The 11,025-nt window shown below is 45.0% G+C and overlaps 1 non-coding gene across 1 annotated transcript; it reads left to right on the forward strand.

Moving 5' to 3' along the window:
• Positions 1-2,380: 2,380 nt before the first annotated feature.
• TRNAQ-UUG (transfer RNA glutamine (anticodon UUG)) lies at positions 2,381-2,452 on the forward strand. Its single transcript has one exon. It is a non-coding gene; the product is annotated as a tRNA-Gln (tRNA).
• Positions 2,453-11,025: the final 8,573 nt, after the last annotated feature.

An 11,025-nucleotide genomic window follows, 5' to 3' on the forward strand; every position in this document is an offset into this window, starting at 1 on the left:
GCCGTCCTCCGCTCACAGAGGAACGCTCTCTCGGGGTTGCAAAAGGGACTAGGGCGCAGAGAGGATGAGAGAGAGAGAGAGAGAGAGAGACGGAGTTGCGCTTTCGGTGGAGCACGGACGGAAAGACAAAGCGGGGGGTCGATGGTCCACCTGTTCTTTCGGCGCCCTTTGACGAATGGCCCCCGCGGACACGGTACACGCATTCCTGGTCCCCTTCCATTAATCATATCGACGCCGCTGGATGATCGGTGTTAAGTGCGTTGCGTGTCACGAGGCCTCCTCGATCGCGGTTTGTTTGCCTTTCATTAATATTCGATTTCCATGCCGCAGTGGAGAATGAATTTGTTCCGTGGATTGATTCGTGGACGAGCAGGGCGCGGTCAGCTTTCCAATTCGGATCCGGATTATAATTTTTCTCTCATTTCGCCATCGGTGTTTTGTTCCATAGGGTGGTTTAATCCTTATACTGTAATAACGAATTTAACTTATCGCGAGTTTTTCGTACCGAACTTCGTAACGATGAATTACGCTCGCGTTGGACTATAATTATATCGAAGGTATTTTTGCGCGCGCGAAATTTGTATAATTTTATCGATCATGGAATAGGTGTACAGTGGTTAATTAAAGTTAAATAATTTTACAGTAAGGGGTTAAATAGCGGGGATTTAATTATACATCGAAGTGGAATTTAATTTTAGTTAACTGCGTACTTACCTATTCCATGCACGATAGTATTACATTCAAATTTTAGAAATTCTTCGGATTTTGTACACGTTAAAACGCGAGTCGTGAAATGTAATTACGGTGGCGCGATTAGTGTAGCTTATAATCGCGAGGTTTGACGCGAGGAAAGGGTGAATAGTGGTATTGTACCAACAAAACTGATGTGGGTACGGTATCGAAATCGATGTATTATCGAGAACCGATAAATAGGGGTATTATTTCGGTAACTGTGTCGAACGTGGTATCCGATTTTCATTTATTTATTTTCGGTTACTCCTCATCCTGCTATCCTATTCTACTGATATGACATATTAAATTGATTTATTTCTACTTAACCCACTTGGATATTTAACCTTTTGCATTCCGAGTAATTTTTACTATGAGTTGGTAGCTACATGGGTCTATTCGCAATGGCGTGAGCGCGTAAAAATATATTTTATTGTGCCGGCGCTGCGGCGACAACGAAGTGCGAGGGGTTGGGAACGGAAAAATTCGGGAAAAACAATAAATCGTTTCTACCTCTTCCCTAATCGAAGCAACTGGTGGAAGGAAGTCGCATACGCGGATCCACCTGCGCGACCAGGTGAATTCAATCTAATTTCCACGCTGGAAGGCGGCCGAATAATGGCGGCGTCGCCAGCGTCGCAGCAATTTCTGTTTAATCGCTCGTCCCGGAACCACCCCGTGAACGAAGCGACGCGAGGAAAATAAATTCGTGAAGGCCCGCCACGAGCACATGTCACACTGATTGCACATCCGCTTCCGCCGCCGTTAGGTACGAAGACTGCGAGCCATTATAAAACCGGCCCCACGAAAGAAACATAATATTTATTGCCGGCTTCCGTTCAATTAGGGGTTGACACGCCGTCGCGACGAGGGAGAGGGTTTGCAACACCGAACCCCCTTTCATCCCCCGGCCGACCCGCCTTTCTCTGTCGCTTGTCGATGCTTTCGAAATCTATGTTCGCTTTCACCCTCCCCCCGTGCTGGGGTGTTCTGAATTTATATATTTTTCACCCTCTTCCGAGGACGACACTCGCGAAATGGCTCAAGAGCCTTTTTTTTCCCTCTCCCTTTCACCCCGCCTCGTCGAACGGCCCTGGGTCCTCGTCGAGTGTCGAGAATGTGGCAAGGGGTTTGTAAATTACCGCCATTTTCCTCTCTTTTTTCCATCGAGCTGTCTCCTTCCTCTCGTCCTACCGACGGAATCATCGAGATTTGTTTGTGGATCGCACAAGGGGAGGGTGCCTTATCGAAAGTGTGCGTTTTCGTATGTCTGTTGTATGTACAACCATCGGATTAATCGCGGTACAGGGGCACGCGTGTTTAATACGCCTGTGCGTCTTCGAGTCGTCGAAATTGTAAATGGAATTAGAATCAAGTAACGTGGTAACAGCCAAGTCGTAATACGATTAGGTGAATTTGTATCGGGATAATAAATACCGATAATACACGAGTGAACAGCGTTGAATTAAATAACGCGCGTAGCTGCCAACCGCGTTATATAACCTCGTTTTAAATCAACCTACGTCGAAGATATTATCGGATATTTAATAATAAAGCTGAACTTCGTCGAGAAAATTGAATAATACTCGCATCGATTTGCATTTATCGATCGTGCCAAAATGAATGTCAATGAAGCATACGCTAACACGAAGGTCCCATGGTGTAATGGTTAGCACTCTGGACTTTGAATCCAGCGATCCGAGTTCAAATCTCGGTGGGACCTGCAGTTTTTTTTTCCACGATTTCTTCGCCAATCTCTCTCCACATTGTAGATCTATCATTCGGCTATGATGAAAAGTTGATTCCTCCGTAAATTGCTATTAAAAATTCCGTTTACGTTTGTACCGGCGCACGATCTGCCGCTGTCTCGTCGTCTCGGCTCCATTGTGGCCACGCGAAACAGGAGATACGGATCTATGGTGGGCAATATCGTAATGTATTTTCGTTGTTCGACGACGATCGACACGTGACGTCTCTCTATATCTGCGAAATCCCCGTGTCTGCCGCTTAATCGGTAATTATATAACGCATAGTCGGGCGAGCGCGATAATTCATTTATTATACATGTAATTCGATAATCGAGCAGAGGCGTAGACCGCTCTTTATCGCCGGCTTCCACGAAAGCCAGAGGCCCTCTTTCGCCTCGCGATACCCCGTGTTATCGCGAATCACCGCGTTCCGGCTACCTGTCGTGCGGCTCGCGAATCAAAAATGCATCCGGCCTCCAATTACCGGCTGAATTAAGCCTTACCCTGTCGTGTAAGTAATGCGCTTCCGATCACAGATTACGTCGCGTTCGCCAACGACGCGACATTAAAGATTGATTAAAATTGTACAAATTATAGACACGCGGGCCCCTCTTCGACGACGTTACCCTCAGCGATCTGCGCTGCGCGATTATTCCCGCTTTTTTTTCCTATCTCCTCTTTCGCCTTTTTATCCCCGTCTATCATCCGCGTGCTTTCAACGAAGTGAAAATGTAGCGATAAATTGTCGCGGACAACGGTGCGCGTTTATTCGTTCATCTTTATCGCGGTAATAGAGGCGGCCAGGGTTTGGGCCAGGGAACGTTTAATGGCTGAGAAAACAATTGTGCTGGATACTGTCGATGTGCAGGAGGAACTTCGATTTCGTAGATTCATCGTTCCTCTATTTTTCGCTCTCGAATTAGATTTCGATCGTTATTTTCATTCTAGGTCGTGGTCAGATTGCCAAGAGTGGCGGCCATTTTCGAATCTTCTTCGGGAAATTGAAACTTTGCATTAAAGATTCTTTTCTCTCAGGACGAGCATCTATATTTAGTTTGAGATGCTCGTGGTGCCATATTTGGTGAAGACCACGTTGTCTTACTAAACTGACTGGTACATTACCGTATTAATTATTCCTTGGTTAAAACGTTTCCTATTTTTGGAGCTCCTTCGCGAGTACCCAAATTCTCCTCGAGTACTCAAACTCGTCGCAAAAGTTAAAACGATCCACGACAATGAAAATAGGAAGGAAAGAAGAAACGAGACTATGACAGTTCTTCACTAGACGTTACGTGACAATGCACACACGAGAATATCTATCTAATACCTAAATCACGTGCCATAATTTTAATACTGTGGGAACTGAGGAATTGGTCGATACTCAATCTCATACTCTCGTCTCATACTCTATCCATAATGTGTCAAACGACATTCCCCGATCGTCTTATGTCTATTCTTCCGTCTCGTGACTTCGCTTCTTTCGTAAATCGTCGATCGGTGCATACGTGTCTCGTATCCGTTAAACACAGATAGGTTTCAAACCCAGGGCTGCACTTATTCCTCCACGAAGATGCAACAGATACAAATATTCCGATTCGATGGAAAATTCAACGACGAAAGGTGCTAACGATTCGCAACCAGTTACGCTTCCGTGACCAATAATCCGCTCGCGCGACAAACGTGTTCGTCTAACGTGGCCGCTGCTCATCAATCACAATTACAAAACGCCAACGCGAATAGTAAAATCACGCAAATTACACGCTAGCCGCTCTCATCGGTCGCTCCGATGCACGCGAACGCATTATTACCGAGCGTTTCCCGGTATCAACATTAATCAACCGACTGTCCATTCGATATTTCCGTCGAGGCTGTCTCATTGATTTCGTTCCCCTTAAATCGACAATTCGAAAAACGAATTTCCGCACACGCGATTTTCAACGTTGCTCGATCCGGATTGCAACGATCCATCGCGGGCTTCCAATGCGTTTACGTTCGCGCGATTTTCGCTGAGGTTGACATTCGGCATCGAATTCTACGTTCCCGCGAAGGTAGATTATCGTCAGGTAAGCAGACTTTCTAGAGTGTGTATACATTCTTCGACGGGTTGGTTGTCTTGCTACAGACCAAATAAAATTCCAAAATTTTTCATTCAAAATTCTGTACTCTGTTCCTCCAAGTTCTTCTTCCATTTTTCTATGAATTAGGAAGTTCAGTGTCAAATGAAATTATTTTTAATTGACACTGAATTTATTAATACTATTGTATGAACGGCCGGATGTGAATCTTAAGAGGAATCACAGATGAAATTTACGTGAGAGATAATTTTCAGAAAAATATCTCACACTTTCTTCTTTATTGGGCATGATCCTTATTAAAAGAGTGAAAACAGCTTTTAAATATCTGATCGGGGTCTAAAGCATATTTCTTGGAATATCTCGAGAATCTAAATATATATATATACCTTTTCACATAGAGAATGCAGTCGTGTAGAAATTTAATTTATATAAGTAATATATTAAAAATTCACCGTTGACTACGCGTATATACTAGATATAGGAAAAGTCGTTAAGAAACGTTGAACTATCGTAATCCGCCAGATTTATAGATCCTAAAAGCCTCCGACTGAATAGACGAAAGTAAAGAGAAGACACGATTATAATTCCGAGAGTAAATACCTGCCGAGGGAATTTATTTATTAAATTGAAACACCACGGGTATACTCTCCACGCGTATCGTTTGTTCAACAGTTTCGTCTCTTTATTCCTTTCTGGAAATAAACAGCACTTTAACGGGGGTCTTTTATGCCGCCTCACGTTCCGCTTTATTGCAGTTTTATCCCGTTCGCCGATTATTCCAAGGAGAATTACTCGTTCTCTCGACGCCCGTTTAATCGACTCCCGTTTCTCTCGAATTCTCATTCGATCCGAGATCGAATAAACCCCGGGCCCCTCAACCGGGATCCACAGGTGTCGAAACGAATTCGCCCACGCTTCGCAAGATGTCGAAGACTCGACGGATCGGTTATGATAACCGAAATTCGCGGCAATCTGGGATAAATGGTCCGATGAAGCGATCGACGTTCGTTAATCCCGGCGAAATGGCCGATTTCGCTTGCAGGATTCCCTCGAAATGACGACGGATAACGAAAACCGAGGGCCCAGACTACGACGTCCCGTGCGATCGTTACCGGAAGTTCATCAAGGTGTGACAACGCCACCGTGAAACTGTCGCGCGCTCGTAAAATACTTTCTCAATTTAAATTTCACCGAGACGATCCCATGGAAGTTTCCGGTTAACGAGCGGAACCCCGTAACTCAGCCGGACGATAAAATACCGGCCCGTAATGACGGAACGTGTAATCGAGAGTCACACGAGCCATCGTCCCTGACACTTTGCCCGCGGAATTGCGCCTCGTCCGCGGATAGACCATCCAGACGGGCCAGACGGTATCAAGAATCTTGCCACTTCGTCGTCCACCGATCCTCGAGATCGTTCTCAGCGGAGATTTCCGGGATCCTCGGTCTAGCTATATCCCACGCCATTTTGTCGCCGAGTTTTCGATGGTTTCGTTCTATACAGAATCATTTCTTTCACTTTTATCCGAGGATTCCGTTGGATCACACCTCAGAGAATTCTTCCCTGTATATTTTACATGGATAGACGAATAAATTTATTTTTGGGGGGCTGTACAATAGATTTTTGAACAAGGAATTGTAGTTAATCTTCGATGCAGGGTGATAGAATGAAAATATAATCGATTTCGATGATTCTTTGACACTAAAGCTAGTACGGTCGAATTACCGGCGAGGGAGAAAGAAGTGGAAGCTCGAAAGATTAATTATACGTTATATATTAAAAGAAAAATCTCAAAGTCGAATGCAAAACGCAAATTTTCGTAGCGTAAGTACATTATGTACAATCTTAACGCTAGAACTACCGAACCAGTCAAAGAGACTGGTCTCGGAATTTTCCTTTCTGCAATTACCAGAAACGTATACCTGCTTTTAAAAAGAAATTAATGTCGACTCGTATCGAGATAAAACTGTAATTAATATATTTACTTATCTCCGTAATACCACTAAAATTACTGTTATCTATGTCCACTATGTTTACGTACCCATTAGAGGTTGGTAGTTCTAGCGTTAACACGCGTGTCGTCAGCCTAGGCTTTCGTAACTGCCAACTGGAGTCGACTTAATAGCCGGCGAGAAAATTCAAAGGAATCTTAACAACTTCCCACAGACCTCGAACCACAAACTACCCCTATCCTCGGCTTCTGCCGAGACAAATCCGAGGAGAAAGGAAAGCTTGGATTGGGAGAAGCGTTGAACAGCAGTCGATAGAAAGGCGGGAAATCCGATGAAGCGATAAAAGCTAGGTATCGAGTGGCTGCTGGCCCGTAACTGTAAACGATGGTAGAGGTGTACGCGAGCTGTGTCCGCGTGGAAAATACAGCGTCGCGGGGCCCGGATAAAACCGGCTCGCCGGTGAATTAAGGCGGATTTACGCTCGACGTGTCGGCTTTATCAGCCGCGAGCACTCCTCGTTAACTGATCGACATCTTCGACCGATCGTCGCGGAAAGGGTGGATCGGCCCGGGAGCCTCCTCGCGGCTGTAAAGTCGCGTCTTATCCGCGAGATAGCGGAACACGGGGTGGAGAGGCTGCAGCCGCGACACGATTGGATAACAAACATTTTATCGCGTTTAATTCCGCGCGAGGAGGAGGCGTTAAACTTTAACAGCTTCTTCGGCAATAAATAATATTATGCAGCCTGTGTTCGTTTCCTCGAGGGGCGCGGAAGGGGGCTCGGAAGGGCGCAGAGGCGGGCGAGATCCTGCAGGCAATTAAATAAAATGCGATACCGTTCGAGTTATGACTCGAATCTTTTATGGTTTATGAGCACACCGCGTATTCCTTAAATCGAAGCATAAAGCAACTTCGCTGCTTATACGGCGCGGCTGCGTGCCTTTTTTCCTCCATGGAAATCGTTTAGGCGCTCGGGGGTGCGGGTCCTCGAGTTTGCTCTCGACGTAAGGGTGTTAGTCGATTGGTGAATGGCTTTTCTCTTTCTCTTAATTGTAACTTGCTTCGTACTAACCCTGTCGAGGGTTTTCGCGCTTTTCGTATTGCGTGTTTAATTCGTAGGTGTTTATTATCGCCCTTAAGATTACATATTGTATTTTCAAAAAAGAATCGGATCGTGTACAATCTCGTCAACTTATATATCCTCAACCCACCCTCAAACGTGTCAGAATAAGAAGCGGAAACACCGGATCCTTGGTCGAACTTCGCGCTTCAACCCCTAGCTTAACCCCCAACCTCAATCCCAAGGAACCAAGAAACATCAGCAGCCAGGGACGTCTCGAGTCGAGGAAACTCGGAATATTTTTAATAGACGACATCCCGGACCAATTTCCCGTTTCACCATAAAACCCGCAAGCGCTCGAGATTTATGGTCGTCGCGTCAATTATAATCCGTTTCGTTCGAAAGCGTTCCGCTCGCCTCTTCGACGGGCCTAACCCTTCGCGATACCGCACACCCTCGAACTTATATCGTAAAAAGACGATATTAGACCTCCTCTCCCCTCTTTCTCCTCTTCCACGCGTCGCTTGGGGAGCTCGGCTGGCTTTGGGGAGCGTTTAAATAAGACGCGGAATTTTTTATACGGGTAAAAAGCGCGCCAGGGGCGAGCATAGGCCGCGACGAGCGCGTCCGTAAAACCTGTCCCGCCGGATGGCCCGGAAATGGCCCCATCGTCGTATCGAATGATTACCGCGCGGGAACGCACAATGTCGCGATTTAACTGCCCCCTAAAAATTGTTTGTCTACGCGCCGTTTTAACTACGCGATCCGCGTATACGATCTCTCGTTTCGACGCTAACCCTGCTCCGTTTCGCCACGCTTAAGGTGGATTTTAATGTATGCACGGAGAACAGCGGATGCCCTTGATGAGGCGAGGTTTAAAACGCGAATGCCTGCGAGAGAGAGCCAGTGAGGGGAGGAGAAGGGTAGACGGGGAAATTGAGTTGTAAACGGAATGCTTTTGAGAATGGTTCATCCGGGGAACAGGGGTTTGATGGGTTGGATGGTTTGTTAATAGTAGTTGATGGTTTCGGAAGCAATGGCATTTTTGTAGCAGAAGTTAGGTTCGCGGGATTGTGACAATTTTATTTTGCAACGGGCATAGTGGCAAATTGTTTTTATTTCGTGGAGAGTTAATATTAATTTCTTCACAGGTAATTATATATTTCTGGTAACCGTGACAAGTCTAGTATCAAATACTTCGATGGTTTTAGTAGTCGTAGTATTATCAGGTATGAATGGGGAAATATGATAAACACTGTAAAAGAGTGTAATAATTTTTAAAAAATATTAAAGCGAAAAATATTAATTTTTCCAATGGTAATTATATATTTCTGGTAACCGTAACAAGTCTAAAATCAAATACTTAGATTTAGCAGTCATAGTATTATCAGGTATGAATGGGGAAATATGATAAGCACTGTAAAAGAGTGTAACAATTTTTAAAAAATATTAAAGAAAAATTAATATTCTGTCATATACCTAATAATAATAATTTAATTAATTACTAAATTTCTTCTCATCTAGATCTTTGAAAATTCCCATGTATTGTTATGGAGAATCTCTTATTCGATATTTCTATGCTTCCATAGCTTTTTATTCAACGAAAGTCTCGAACCTTTGGCAAATCCACGCGAAACTGGGTTAAGAATCTCTCCTCCCACTAACGGAGGATGTCACGGAGATAGAATACGAAATATCTGAACATGCTATCAGTTAGATAAGCGATTTTATTAAAGAAACATCGCTTTCGTTCGTTGCACGATCGCGCGTCGTAAATCCGATAAGCTCGACCCCGATCTTCTCCGTGACTCTCGTCGCGCGAATAAAATTTCGCCTAGTCGACGACAGTGGAAATCGCCCGAGTGTCCGAATTCGTTGCTTCTGGGTCAACGTGGACATTCCTGACCGGGATCCCGCGACCAGAAACCAAATTCGGACGCAGTGACGTCCGAGAGCGTCCGATTCTCCGTGTCTGACCATGACCTGCAAGAATCTACTTGCTTCCGCTCCTCAGGCAAATGGGATTGCGATGGAATTGGAAGTTTTAGGAGAAAAGGGACCCAGATTTTTAGTGTCCCTGGGAAAATACCGCTGACTCCAGCTCCTTTTCCTTTACTTGTTAACCTTAATTCAAAACGTACTGCTGTGTCTTGTATTTTCTTCGACGTCATCCGATTTAGAAACTTCGTATCCATTAATCTATGAATACTATCTTACTTTGGGATCTTCTTATTGTACCTTATTAGCAGTCTAATTTTGAATGTACCATTTTATTGCAATAATAAAATTTTTAATAAAGTTTCCCTTATTACCCCTATCTAACCTAAATAGAGTACACAGTGGGTTGAAAAACTCGTCAGCACACAGTGTTACAAGGAAATTTATTTACCCAAAAAGTTCCGATTTTAATGAAAGTTCGCGTACATGTAGAGCATGAGTTCTACACGCAGTAATTTTTGTATGACCAGGAAATCCTTGTAAGGTAGTCCAAAGTTCCATTATTATTTCATACTCTAATTATAATTTATTTTCAAAATTAGGACGATAGTACCTATGAAACTTGTGCATAAAAATTTCTAATCTCGACCGACTAACGAAAATATTCCAAAACCCAGAGGAATCTGCACGGAGAGGTTCGTACTTCTGGTATCCTCTTTCTAATTAAAAATCCGAAATTGGCCGATGGTTGATGGGGAAGAATACGCCGGGTACAAGAATCTCCTTTACACCGTGAGAACTATGGCGGGAGGCGCGGAAATACGGGGCCCACGGGGATCCCTCATTAAACATTCGTCTCTCGTTAAAGCAGAGCGCGATCTAGCTGCTTAATTCGGCGATGAGGAGTAATTAAGCGGCGCGACGAACAGCGTCGCGGCGGGACGGGGTGCACAGAGCCGTCGGGGCACTTTGTTTCGCAGTAAACCGGGTTTAATGACTTCATGTAAAAATACCCCATCGACTTTACGATATAGCCTCGCCTCCCTCCCCCGTGTTCCTCTTCAGCCGCTTCCGTTCCGCGTCTGCCCGTCATCCCTGCCACACCCCGCCGGCTTTTCGGCTACGACCATAATTTTATAGTTTTATGTAAACTGTATCGGGCCATGAAACACGCGGCTCGGCGCGATGGCTTGATGGTGATTGGCGTGCAGCACGAGATAGACGAGAGGATTCCTACGGGGTATAAAATTTTCACGACGCGCAGTCTCGGCCCAACACGCAATTCTTTTTCGTCCGCCGCCTCGAGACGTCGTAAATAAGTGATAACTGGATCGCGACACGACGGAACGCGTCGTCGTCCTTTTCTGCCTGACTTTTCACGCCAAAATTCCCACATGAATGCAGCAATTGTTTGAGAGTTAGCGCAAAGGAACTCTTGGGCCTAGCTAACTGGTGACGGGCAATAGACAGCAAGCCAGGGTTCAAATTGAATGTTTAGAGCGTCGGCTGAAGTGCGTGTGGA

Source organism: Eufriesea mexicana, unplaced genomic scaffold (genome assembly GCF_001483705.2).
Source record: "Eufriesea mexicana isolate 0111107269 unplaced genomic scaffold, ASM148370v2 scaffold2207, whole genome shotgun sequence".
Classification (NCBI taxonomy): domain Eukaryota; kingdom Metazoa; phylum Arthropoda; class Insecta; order Hymenoptera; family Apidae; genus Eufriesea; species Eufriesea mexicana.